This window comes from Capsicum annuum, chromosome 3, assembly GCF_002878395.1.
Source record: "Capsicum annuum cultivar UCD-10X-F1 chromosome 3, UCD10Xv1.1, whole genome shotgun sequence".
NCBI classification, from domain to species: domain Eukaryota; kingdom Viridiplantae; phylum Streptophyta; class Magnoliopsida; order Solanales; family Solanaceae; genus Capsicum; species Capsicum annuum.
Genome location: NC_061113.1, coordinates 137,728,974 through 137,742,077, shown reverse-complemented (window position 1 = coordinate 137,742,077; position 13,104 = coordinate 137,728,974). Strand labels below are relative to the sequence as shown.

At 29.7% G+C, this 13,104-nt stretch overlaps 1 long non-coding RNA gene across 2 annotated transcripts in view; it reads right to left on the bottom strand.

The window, feature by feature from the left end:
• Positions 1 to 3,060, bottom strand: part of LOC124896672 — a 13,434-nt gene extending 10,374 nt beyond the window's left edge. Inside the window, exon 1 of one of the 2 annotated variants that reach the window (XR_007053035.1) lies at positions 2,468 to 3,060. This is a non-coding gene — a long non-coding RNA (uncharacterized LOC124896672). The remainder of the gene's footprint in view (positions 1 to 2,467) is intronic. The other variant, XR_007053034.1, reaches the window with a different exon arrangement.
• Between the last annotated feature and the right edge of the window lie 10,044 nt (positions 3,061 to 13,104).

The window sequence follows — 13,104 nt, the reverse complement described above, 5'->3', positions numbered from 1 at the left end:
ATTCACTATTAAAGTCACCAAAATTTAAGCATTTTCAACAAATAAAGTCACCAACAACATCACCTTCTAAACTCTAGTTCACTATTAAAGTCACCAAAAGTTTAGCTTTTTCAACTAACAAAGGCACCAACAGAACTAATTCACTATTAAAGTCACCGGCACTTAAGCATTTTAAACAAATAAAGTAACCAACAACATCACCTTCTCAACAAAAGTTCACTTTTAAAGTCACCAAAACTTAAGCATTTTCAACTAATAAAGTCACCAACTACGTCACCTCCTAAACACTAATTCACTATTAAAGTCACCATAACTTAAGCATTTTCAACAAATAAAGTCACCAACAACATCACCTTCTAAACACAAGTTCACTATTAAAGTCACCAAACCTTAAGCTTTTTCAACTAACAAAGACACCAACGAAATAAATTCACTATTAAAGTCACCGGCAATTAAGCATTTTCAACAAATAAAGTAACCAACAACATCACCTTCTAAACAAAAGTTCACTTTTAAAGTCACCAAAACTTAAGCATTTTCAACTAATAAAATAACCAACCACATCACCTCCTAAACACCAACTCACTATTAAAGTCACCATAACTTAAGCATTTTCAACAAATAAAGTAACCAACAATATAACCTTCTAAACACTAGTTCACTATTAAAGTCACCAAAACTTAAGCTTTTTCAACTAACAAAGGCACCAACGAAAAAAGTTCACTATTAAAGTCACCGTCACTTAAGCATTTTCAACAAATAAAGTAACCAACAACATCACCTTCTAAACAAAAGTTCACTTTTAAAGTCACTGGCACTTAAGCATTTTCAACAAATAAAGTAACCAACAGCTTCACCTTCTAAACAAAAAGTTCACTATTAAAGTCACTGGCACTTAAGCATTTTCAACAAATAAAGTCACCAACAACATCACCTCCTAAACACTAGTTCACTATTAAAGTCACCAAAACTTAAGTTTTTTCAACTTACAAAGGCACCAACGAAACTAATTCACTATTAAAGTCACCAAAACTTAAGCATTTTCAACAAATAAAGTCACCAACAACATCACCTTCTAAACACTAGTTCTCTATTAAAGTCACCAAAACTTAAGCTTTTTCAACTAACAAAGGCACCAACGAAATTAATTCACTATTAAAGTCACCGGCACTTAAGCATTTTCAACAAATAAAGTAAGCAACAACATCCCCTTCTAAATAAAAGTTCACTTTTAAAGTGACCGGCACTTAAGCATTTTTAACAAATAAAGTAACCAACAACATCGCCTTCTAAACAAAAGTTATTTTTTAAAGTGACCAAAACTTAAGCATTTTCAACTAATAAAGTCACCAACCACATCACCTCCTAAACACTAATTCACTATTAAAGTCACCGAAACTTAGCATTTTCAACAAATAAAGTCACCAACAACATCACCTTCTAAACACTAGTTCAATATTAAAGTCACCAAAACTTAAGCTTTTTCAACTAACAAAGGCACTAACAAAAAAAGTTCACTATTAAATTCACCGACACTTAAGCATTTTCAACAAATAAAGTAACCAACAACATCACCTTCTAAACAAAAGTTCATTATTAAAGTCACCGGCACTTAAACATTTTTAACAAATAAAGTCACCAACAACATCACCTCCTAAATACTAGTTCACTATTAAAGTCATCAAAACTTAAGCTTTTTCAACTAACAAAGGCACCAACAAAACTAATTCACTATTAACGTCACCAAAACTTAAGCATTTTAAACAAATAAAGTCACCAACATCATCGCCTTCTAAACACTAATTCACTATTAAAGTCACCGGCACTTAAGCATTTTCAACAAATAAAGTAACCAACAACATCACCTTCTAAACAAAAGTAACCAACAACATCACCTTCAAAAATAATGAGCTTAGCAAATTAAAAGATACACAATTCCATTTTCAAGTTACTGCATGTCTACAACATAACTGAACTTTGAGCACATTGTACAAGTTTATTCATACTCAAGGTATAGATATTCTAAAATCCTTAAGCAAGATCAACCTTATCTTTTAGTAAAGTAAAGAAACTAAATTTTGGTCTTGATGCCACAATTTAGAAAGATACAGCACAAGGAATACAGATAGTATTGGAGAACTCTAAATGAAATACAACAGCAGCAACAACAACAACAAACCCAGTGTATTCTCATATAGTGGTGCACAGATAGATCTAAAGACCATTAAACAAATTGAGCTGCATATCAACACTTGGAATCTTATTCAGCATTCAGATAACATAAAATGAGTTAGGATCTAAAGCTAGATTTCATTTATACCACAACCTGACCACTAATATAGAGCAAACTTGTAATACCCAATTAATCAGATCTAAAATCCCACACTCAAATAATCAGATTGAGCACATACACACCAGAATTTCAAAATGTAAAAAAACCCAGATCTGATAGGAGAAACATACGTACCCATCATAAGAGAGTAAACAAGAATGTAATTGTTCTTAAAGGAATTAAAAGCCTGTGAAGTTGTTATCCGATCTTTGTTAGTCTTGCCACCCAGCTCAAGAACTGCCACCATAACAGCCATCGCACCAAACACAACATAGTAGAGCAACTCCATTGCCCCCCTCCTCGCACCAGCACTAGCTCAATATCTCGATAGTTTGTATGTTAATCTTAACAGAGTTAATGGAGTTTACCTCTAAACGGAGGTTGCCGGCTGGCTGGGGACGGTTGTTTCACCGGCTGGTGGTGTTGTCGGCGTTAGTAAAGATGGCTGCCGGCTAGAGCAGCGACGGTTGGCGGCGTCTTAACGGAGGAAGCTGGAGCAGTGACGGCTGGCGGCACTGGGGTTCCATCGACGGTTGGCGGCGCTGGGGTTCCGTCGTCGTTGATAGAGAGAAAGAGATGAAGAGGAAGAAGAGAAGGAGATGAGGGTGCGGCTATTTTTGTGAAAAATGAATTAGGGTTTGAGTTATTTTGTTTAAAAGTGTGATAAATGGTGGATTTAATCTCAGTCATTGATCGATTAAGATAAATAGCTATGAATAAAATTGAGTGGAGTCAAATGAAATTAAAATTGGAGATTTTAATTTGAGGTCAAATTGGAAATAAATTTAGACTAAAATTGACATAGATATATATAAAATGTGGCTAGAAAGTAAATGAATTGGGAAAATTGAATTGAATTAGGGTTGCTATTTTAGGAAATGTAATAAAAATGTCAATATTAAAATAGATTACGTATATAAAAATTAATTTTTTAATAAATTTTATAATATTTATAACAATATCCAATTAATTTAATACAATACATATATAAATATATATATAAATCAGATATTTAGTTATTTTATCATCACATTAACATGAGTAGTATATTTCCTCAATCGTATGATAATATCAATAAATTTTGTAAATTATGATAAATTTTTGCTTAATTAAATTTTAATTACGATATTATACCTCATAATACGTGTTAATCAGATAAATTATTAATTTTTATTATATATATATATATACCTCATAATACAACATGTTAATCAGATAAATTATTGATTACTTATCTTACGTTATTACAACTTCAACAATATACACATATCTACGTTCACACAAAATAGTATATATATTTCCTCAATAGTATGATATCAGGGCATTATTCAAAATATTTTGATATATAGATTCAATTATCGAGCTTTCAATTACTGTATATGTCACTATACAAGATATATGTATATATACCTCATAATACTTGTCTTATATTATTACAACTTCAATAATATACGTGTCTTAATATTGTATTGACACAAAATAGTATATCTATTTCATCACTACACGAGATATACGTATATATATATATATATATATAAATATATTCAATTGGCTATCACCTTTCAAATACATACTTATACATTACATACCCGATTTTACTACCCCATAATAATATACAATGTAACGTAAGTCACAAATACTCAGTTAAATTATCGGTTGGTTTATCTTATGTCATTAATATACGCTCACTATATTATATGTATATACTATATATATACCTATACATGCACAGACATATATGACATGTCTGTTTCAACTGTTTCAATCATAATTTTACTAAATATCATCCTAATTAATTATTATAAGTCATCTAAATATTACAAAAATATATATTTAATAATAAAATAAAATAGATATAAAATGATAAGTTAACTTTTGATGTTTTAAATTAACTTCACGTCTTATATGAGGCCAATTTTAAAAAAAAATCACACGTACTTTTTGTAGTAATTTTGTTATATCACTTCTTATTAGTTATTGTGAATAATTTAAGACATGTTTGTTTCTTTGTTTCAATCGTAATTTTACTATATCACCTCTAATTAATTATTATAGTCTAAGTATTGTGCCACTTAAATTGAAATATAAGGAAAAGTTTTATAAACCACAATAATTAAAAACTTAAATTATTTTTAAAATATAATTGGCTATCAACGCCACAAAAGCTTGGACAAGGAGAGTAACACATATTATTTGAAAACAAAAAAAATATTATAAACTACAATAGTTAACAACTTAAAATATCTTAAAATGTATTAAAAGTATGATTGATTATCTAAATTCAATTTGGATCACATTGTTTGAGATCAAAAAATAACATATACTGAACCCGTGTTATCTGAAAAACAGTAATATAGACCCATCGAATTTGATTTTTTAGGCTTTTTATTAATTTATGCATTTGTAGAGTTTAATTTTGATCGTGAATTAAATTTTTGAAATAAAATTATATATTTGAATAATAAATCATAATAATTGATAATTTAATATATTTTAAGAATATATGCAAAAATTACTTAAAAAATAAATTTATTTAATTTTTAAAATTCAAAAAATGTCACATTAATTGATATGATTATTATTATAATATTAATTTAGAATAGATGTTGGGCTCGTGCTTTGCACGGGCTTCTTCTCACTAGTTTAAAATATAAAATCGATCATTTGTGGTCGCTTTTTAAAAAAAAATTAAAAAACGGACCACAAGTGGTCAGTTTTGTATTATTTTTTAATTTTTATTTGAAAAATAAATAATAATTAATAATAAAATTATTTAATTAATTATTATAATTTTTTAAAATATAAAAGCAACCACCTGTGGTCGCTTTTTAAAAAAATAAAAAAATAAAAACACCACAAGTGGTCGGTTTTAAAAAAAATAATTAAAAAATAATCAAAAAACCGACAACAAGTGGTCGGTTTTTTAAATATTTTTTAAATTTTTTTTTTAAAATCGACCACTAGTGGTTGGTTTTTTTGTTTTGATATTTTTTTTCCATTTGCAAAATAAATAATAATTAATACTAAAATTATTTTAATAATTATTTTGATTTTTTAAAAGAAAAAAGCTACCACTTGTGGTCGTTTTTTTTAAAAAAAAAAATCCAACCACTAGTGATCGATTTTTTCCTACTATAATTTATGATCGGTTTTCTGTGGTCGGTTTTTGCCTTTTTTTAGTGGTGTCATAGGCACTGTCATCAATCTCAAGAAAGCAAGTAGTAAAATGTTGTTACAATTGCCATATTTTATAGGAGTATTTCCTACACTCATGGGAAAGCTACCCGTAGCAAAAGCAACACAAATCAAATTAAAGACGCAGAATTTAATATATTATTTATGGTATAAAAGAATTCTAAATTTAAACAAACGAAAGATCATTTATGGTATAAAAGAATTCCAAATCTAAACAAACAAAAGATGTGATAGTTTTTTTCCCCTGGAAGACTATATTCTATAATTTATAAAATAAATAATAAATAATCTTCATTCTAGAACATTTGAAAACAAAGTGAACGTAACAAATTTATCCGGTTTTGAAATCTATATGACACATGATTATTGTGGTCCTAACACACAATGGGTAGTTGATTCCAACCATGAATTTTGAATCCCTCAATTGCACAAAAAATTTAAGGAACATGTGATAGTGTGAGTTTGTCCTCTTTTTTACTTTTTATTTTAAAAAAATCTTAGTAAGTCATGAATTGTTATGAGAACCTTAAGCGACTCTTCCCTCCAAGCGACTTTAATGGAAACTTAGTGCAGCCATGGTTGCGTCTATACTGAAAGCTTAATGCAACCGACATAAGTAATCAAGCAGCAATCGAGAGTCGACAATCTGATTTTGCCTAGTGACGCTTAAACCAACAGAATCCTAGTACTTGTGTAACTTATTTAAAGTTCTAAACCTTTCCCCAAATAAAAGTTCTAAATATTAGGACTTCTTACCTAGTTCAAATAAGAAAGTATAACTATAATTTGAAAACTCAAAATACAATTTAGCCATTTATATCTGTGTTGGGTACTATGAAGTATGAATATATGCTTGGTGGAACATGATTATCTCTTTATACTCATATAATTGTTCTCAATTTAGTTATACCTGACGTATGCCAAGAAGAATCTCCCTTGGCACTACAAGAATCTTATGTACTTGACATTACTATTCATGAGGGACATATAGAGATGATCTCTTCTAATATGGTCCTAAAAATTTCCTAACCTCACAAGTTATATCTTTAATTTGAACATCAAAGAGAATAACAACATAAGGTAAATAAGTTATGTTTGATAAACTCTCGGCTTTAAAAGCAAATGCACGCTACAAGGTGGTAAGAAAAGAAACAACAAAATAGCAAAACGCAAACAAATATGACAATAAATAGTCATATATATTGAAGAATTTAATGTTAATGCAAAGATTTACTTATGTCACTCTAAGTGAAGGCTCTCACAAAAACTAATTACAGTAAATTCTCCAGCCTCAAGAATGGACCTAATTGAATAGGGGTTAAAAAAGGAAAATGTTATTGTTAAGTTTATGTTTCAATAAATTTTGAAATAAATACATCGGTTAAAGATTTTTAGAGTTATATTTCAATTAATTTTGAAACAAATGCATCACTTAAAGTATTTTAAGTTACAATGAAAATGAATGTAAATTTTATAATTCATACATTGAGCTTTACGTTTTAGGTTCTTGAAAGAAAGACATTTTTATTTTAAAATATACATGAACCTATTAACTATTACTTAATTAATTCTCTTCACTTGCATGAAATTTTTATCCTATAAATAGTGTTTTCTTTTGTTTGAAAAGACAAGCACTCAAAAAACACTATCCCCTTGAAAAACATTTGAGAGACATTGACCATCACCAATTCAAGAATAGAAGAGCAACATTCTTGATGCTACTTGTTTTGTGGCTTAGTTGAATCTTGAAGATAGAGTTGTTAATTACTAGCTCTTCCGTTTGCTCGTGGGAGAGACTCCAACTATCTTCAAGAAGCGTATTATCGTGCCTCTAAGCCAAGCAAGTTTTATTTTGAATTTTTTATACAATTATCATTATTGTTCTAACAATTTGAAGATAGTTGTCTCAATGGCTTCTACATCAATATAAAATAGTATTCCATCTTTGCCTAACCCTAATTTTGAAATATTTGATGGCAAAGACTTTCCTAGATGGCGTGAAAAGATGGAATTCTTTTTAAGACAATTAAAGTTGGCATATGTTCTTGAAGAACCTTGTCCTAATGCTCCTGGTTCTGAGGTAGCATCTGACGAGGCTAATTTGATTAAAGAACAAATTCCTAAGTGGCAATATGATGATTATTTGTGCAAGAATTATATTCTTGGAGGAATGTCCAATAAATATTATGATTAATATTATGTTAAATGAAAATATGCTAAAGAGATATAGGATAGTCTTCAAGCTATTTATTTAGCAGAAGAGGCGAGTTATAAGCAATTTCTCATTTCAAATTATATGGAGTTCAAAGTGTTTGATGACAAGTCAATCACTGAATAAGTACAAGAATTTCAACTTATAGCTAATAAAATTGTTATATCTGGAATTGCTCTTGATGAAAACTTTCATGTTGGTGCTATTGTATCAAAACTTCCTCTATCTTAGAACGAGTACCGAAGCAAACTCTTACACAAAAAGAAAGATTTGACTCTTGAACAATTTTCGCAACACTTGTAAATTGAACAAGAGACACAATAGCGCGATAATAATAGTTTGAAGGAACTTTCATGAAAGCTCATATGGTTGAAGAAAAAACAAACAACAAGGAACCTAAAAATAAGAATTTTTAAAAGGCAAAGAAGACTACAAATTTCAAGTGTAATGGTACCAATTTTAAATCTGGTGAATGCTTTCATTGTCACAAAGTTGGTCACAATGCGCGTGATTGTAGAATCTCAAAGCCGAAAAGAAGAAAGAAAAAGCAAATAAAAATAAAAAAGATGATCTTGTGGCAATGGTCACAAAAGCATTTGTAGCGAAAGATCAAGTAGAATGGCGGATAGATAACGGCGCAACTCGTCACATATCAGGTAACCAAAATTCTTTTAAGACTTATAAATTAGTGGGAGATAGTAAAATTGTATATATGGGAAACTCCCCCTCTACTAAAGTTGTGGGATAAGGAACTGTTGAACTGAAATTTACTTTTGGAAAGATAGTTACATTGATGGACGTATTGCGTGTTCCTGATATTTAGAAAAACTTGGTCTCAGGTACGCTTCTTTCAAAGCATGGTTTTAAAATAATTTTTAAGGTAGATAAGTTTATGTTATCTAAAAATGACATGTTTGTTGGAAAAGGTTATGTTGCAAATGGAATATTTAAACTCAATATTGAAAATGAAAACATTTCTGCTTATCTTGTGGAGTCTTTGGACTTTTGGCAGAAACGTCTTGGACATGTGAATTTTAGATCCATTCAAATTATGGTGAATAATGGATTAATCAAAGATTATGGAAAGAATCATACTACTAAGTGTCTTACTTGTAGTAAATGCAAGATTAAAAAGAAGCCCTTTAAGACAGTTGAAAGGACTTCCACACTTTTGTAATTAATCCACACTGATATTTGTGAGATGAATTATATTTCACGTCATGGAAAAAGGTATTTTATCACTTTTACTGATGACTGCTCAAGATATACTTATGTGTTTCCATTGAAAACAAAAGATGAAACATTTGATACTTTCAAAATATATAAAGCAGAAGTCGAAAATAAATTGAGTTTAAAAATTAAACCAATTAGGTCTGATAGAGGTGGAGAGTACTTAAAGTCAGATTTTATTGATTTTTGTGAAAAAGAAGTCATTGAAAAATAATTAACCATGTCCTATAACAACAACAAAATGGTGTAGGAGAAAGAAAAAATAGGACTTTCATAGAAATGGTTAATTCTATGCTTTATGGATCTGTCATGTCTGAAAATTTGTGGACTAAAGTTTTACTTTCAGCATGTCATATTTTGAATAGAATTATTTTCAGGAATCATGATGCATCTCCATATGAATTTTGAAATAATCGAAAACCGAATATAAATTATTTTAAAGTATGGGTTTGCTTGGCTCATGTTCGATTATCGGATCAACATTTAACCAAGATTGGCTATAGAGGAGTAGATTGTGTGTTTATTAGTTATTCACAAACCAGTAAGGCTTATAGATTTTTAAATCTTGAGACCCCAAGTCCTCACACAATTATTGAATAAACATGGTAACTTTTTTTAGCATATATTTCCCAAGAAAAAAAGATTTTTTTGAACAAGATGCAAGTTCTTCTATTTCTCCTCTTAAAAGGAAAATAGTTGAGCCATTGAAAGAAAGTTAACCAAGACGTCATTCAAGATCAGCCAAATCAAAAGACTTTGGACCTGATTTTCAAGCTTATTTGGTTGAAAAGAATCCTAAAAGTCATGTTGAAGCTATATCTTCACATAATGCTCCTTTTTGGCGTGAAGCTATTAATGATGAAATGCATTCTATACTTTCTAATAATACATGGATATTATCAAATCTTCCTTGTGAAGGTAAATCAATTGGTTGTCGATTGATCTTTAGGAAGAAAATGAAATCTAATAGTACATTAGATAAGTACAAAGCCCACTTGACGGCTAAAGGCTTTACTCAATTGAAAGATATAGATTATTTTGATACTTTTGTACCTGTAGCTCGGATGACCTCTATTCGTCTCTTGATTGCTCTAGCAACAAGTCATGATCTTGTGATTCATCAAATGGATGTGAAGACTGCATTTCTAAATAAGGATCTAGACGAAGAAGTTTACATGAAACAACCAGAAGGATTTGTCATTCTTGGTCAAAAACATAAAGTTTGTAAGCTTCTTAAATCTCTTTATGGATTGAAACAAACTCCAAAGCAATGACATAAGAAATTTAGAAAAGTTATGATTTCTAATGGCTACTTAATCAATGGTGGAGATATCTGCATATTTAGTAAATTTCAAGAAAATTCTGGTGTTATAATATGTCTTTATGTAGATGACATGTTGATCTTTAGAACTAATATCGTAAGAGTCAAAGAAATAAAATATTTTCTTACTTCTCAGTTTAAAATGAAAGATCTTAGAGAAGATGATGTAATTTTAGGCATCAAAATTATAAGATCAGCAAATGGCTTGACTCTTATTCAATCAAGTTATATTGAGAAGGTTCTAAAGAGGTTTGGTTATTTTAACAACAAGCCTGCTCCTATACCATTTGATCTTAGCATCAAACTAGTGCGAAACTCTGGTGATATTCTTGATCAATTGATATATTCTCAAATTATTGGAAGTCTTATGTATGCCATGCATTGTACCAGGCCAAATTATGCAGTAGGAAATTTGAGCAAGTTCACTGGTAGCCCTGAAGTTGAGCATTGGAATGTCTTAATTCGTGTTTTAAGGTATCTGAAGGGTACAATTAATGTTGGCCTGCATTATTCTACATTTTCAACAGTTGTTGAAGGCTATAATGATGCTACTTGAAATTCTGATCCGAATGACTCTAAATCTTCTACTTCTTGGATATTCACTTTAGCTAGAGCAGTAATATCTTGGAGATCAAAGAAGCCGACATGTATTACTCACTCAATAATAGAGTCAGAATTTATCGCTATGTTTTCTGCTAAAGAAGACGTTGATTGGCTGCGGAGTATGCTGATAGATCTTTCATTATGGGGTGAGCCTATAACACCCTTGACTATATATTGTGCTAATAAAACTGCTATATTTCAATCTTCAAGTGATTGTTACGATGGCAAGTTAAGACAAGTCCGTCTCAAGCACAATCATGTGAGAAGATTATTGGAGGATAGCATAATATCGCTTCAATATGTGAAGTTCAAACTCAATTTAGCAGATCCTTTATCTAAAGGGTTAGGCAAGGAATTGGTGGTACAAACTTGTAATGGGATGAGAATAAAACCTGTTATAGATTGATTGTATTTTATCGAAACTCTATCTAATGATGTAATCTTAGGTTCAAAGGGGAAAACAAGTAAAGTTACAATTGTGAGGCACATCAATAAAATTTTCTTTTTCCCTAGAGAGTGAGTAGATGTGCATAAGCTGAGATTTTTTTCTCTTGATAAATCTATAAAACCGATCTAGATTGGAGTAAATGATAATACTCTTGATAGATTTGATAGTATTCCTGCAAAAGAGAAGAATGAGATCATATTCTCTTAATAAGTCTGTACACCGATTTCGATTGGAGTGTGTAGGAACACTCTTGATAGATTTACTGATACTTTGTTGTAAAGGAGGATGGGATTAATTTCTCTTAATAAAATTCATAGACTATTTAGTTGGAGTATGCAAAGTTACTCTTGATGAATTCACCGTACTAAGTGCAAAGTGGAGGCCGCTTTAATAAGATTTTAACAGGGAAATCTTAAAACACTTAACTAAAAGGATTCAGGACACATGACCATAAGGTGCCAAAGGATTTTGATTTTCACCGGAACATAGTAATATGCGTGGAGTATGTTTCTACTTCATTCAATGAACCAATTAGTTCAAGATTTGTTCACTAAGTAGTCAATGATTTAGAAAGTCTTCACTAGCTAATGGTTCAAGTCCAAAAGACACCATTATTGATGCATGTTGCTAGATTGATGTCTCAAATGAATTTATTTTTAAAGATAAAATTTCTTGAAACAAATGAGGAATTGTTATTGTTAAGTTTATGTTTCAATAAATTTTGAAACAAATACATCGGTTAAAGATTTTTAGAGTTATGTTTTAATTAGTTTTGAAACAAATGCATCACTTAGAGGATTTTAAGTTACAATGAAAATGAATGTGAATTTTACAATTCATTCATTAAGTTTTACATTTTAGGTTCTTGAAAGAAAGACATTTTTATTTTAAAATATACGTGAACCTATTAACTATTACTTAATTAATACTCTTCACTCGCATGAAACTTTTATCCTATAAATAGTATTTTCTTTTGTTTGAAAAAGGCAAGCACTCAGAAAACACTATCCCCTTGAAAAATATTTGAGAGACATGGATCAAATGGTGAAATAACCAATTCAAGAATAGAAGAGCAACATTCTTGAATGCTACTTGTTTTGTGGCTTAGTTGAATCCCGAAGATAGAGTTGTTACTAGTTCTTCCGCTACCTCATGGGAGAGACTCCAACTATCTTCAAGAAGCGTATTATTGTGCCTCTAAGATAAACAAGTTTTATTTTAAATTTCTTGTACAATTATCATTATTGTTCTAACAGAAAAGAATTTAAAGATTATCAAAAAGGGGTAGCAATCAGGAAGCATGCCAACGATTTTTGTTATGTTGGTGATTTTATCTCCTTTTATATATAATATATAATAAAGAATCCTTAATTAAGGAAAGAAGTGATACACAATATTATTATTTGATTTGAAAATGCTAGATTACATAATTTAAATAAGGTAAAAACTAATACATAATTTTTAGTTGGTCTGAAAATTCTAAATATTAGAAAAATAATTAAATTAATAATTTTAAATAAAAATAGTAAATGACGATTTTACCTAAAACAAAGATTTTTAATGAAGAGCAAAAAGTTCAAATAATATTTCTAAGACACTTCACACTTTTAATATACTAGTTTAGGTGTACGCACTTCGCGCGTGTACCTTACTTTATTGAGTTCAAATGTTACACTAAATAGGATATTTGTTTAAATAATAAAGATGAATACAATAATTAAATTCAACATCTTTTGGAGAATTTATTTAATTAAACCTAACTT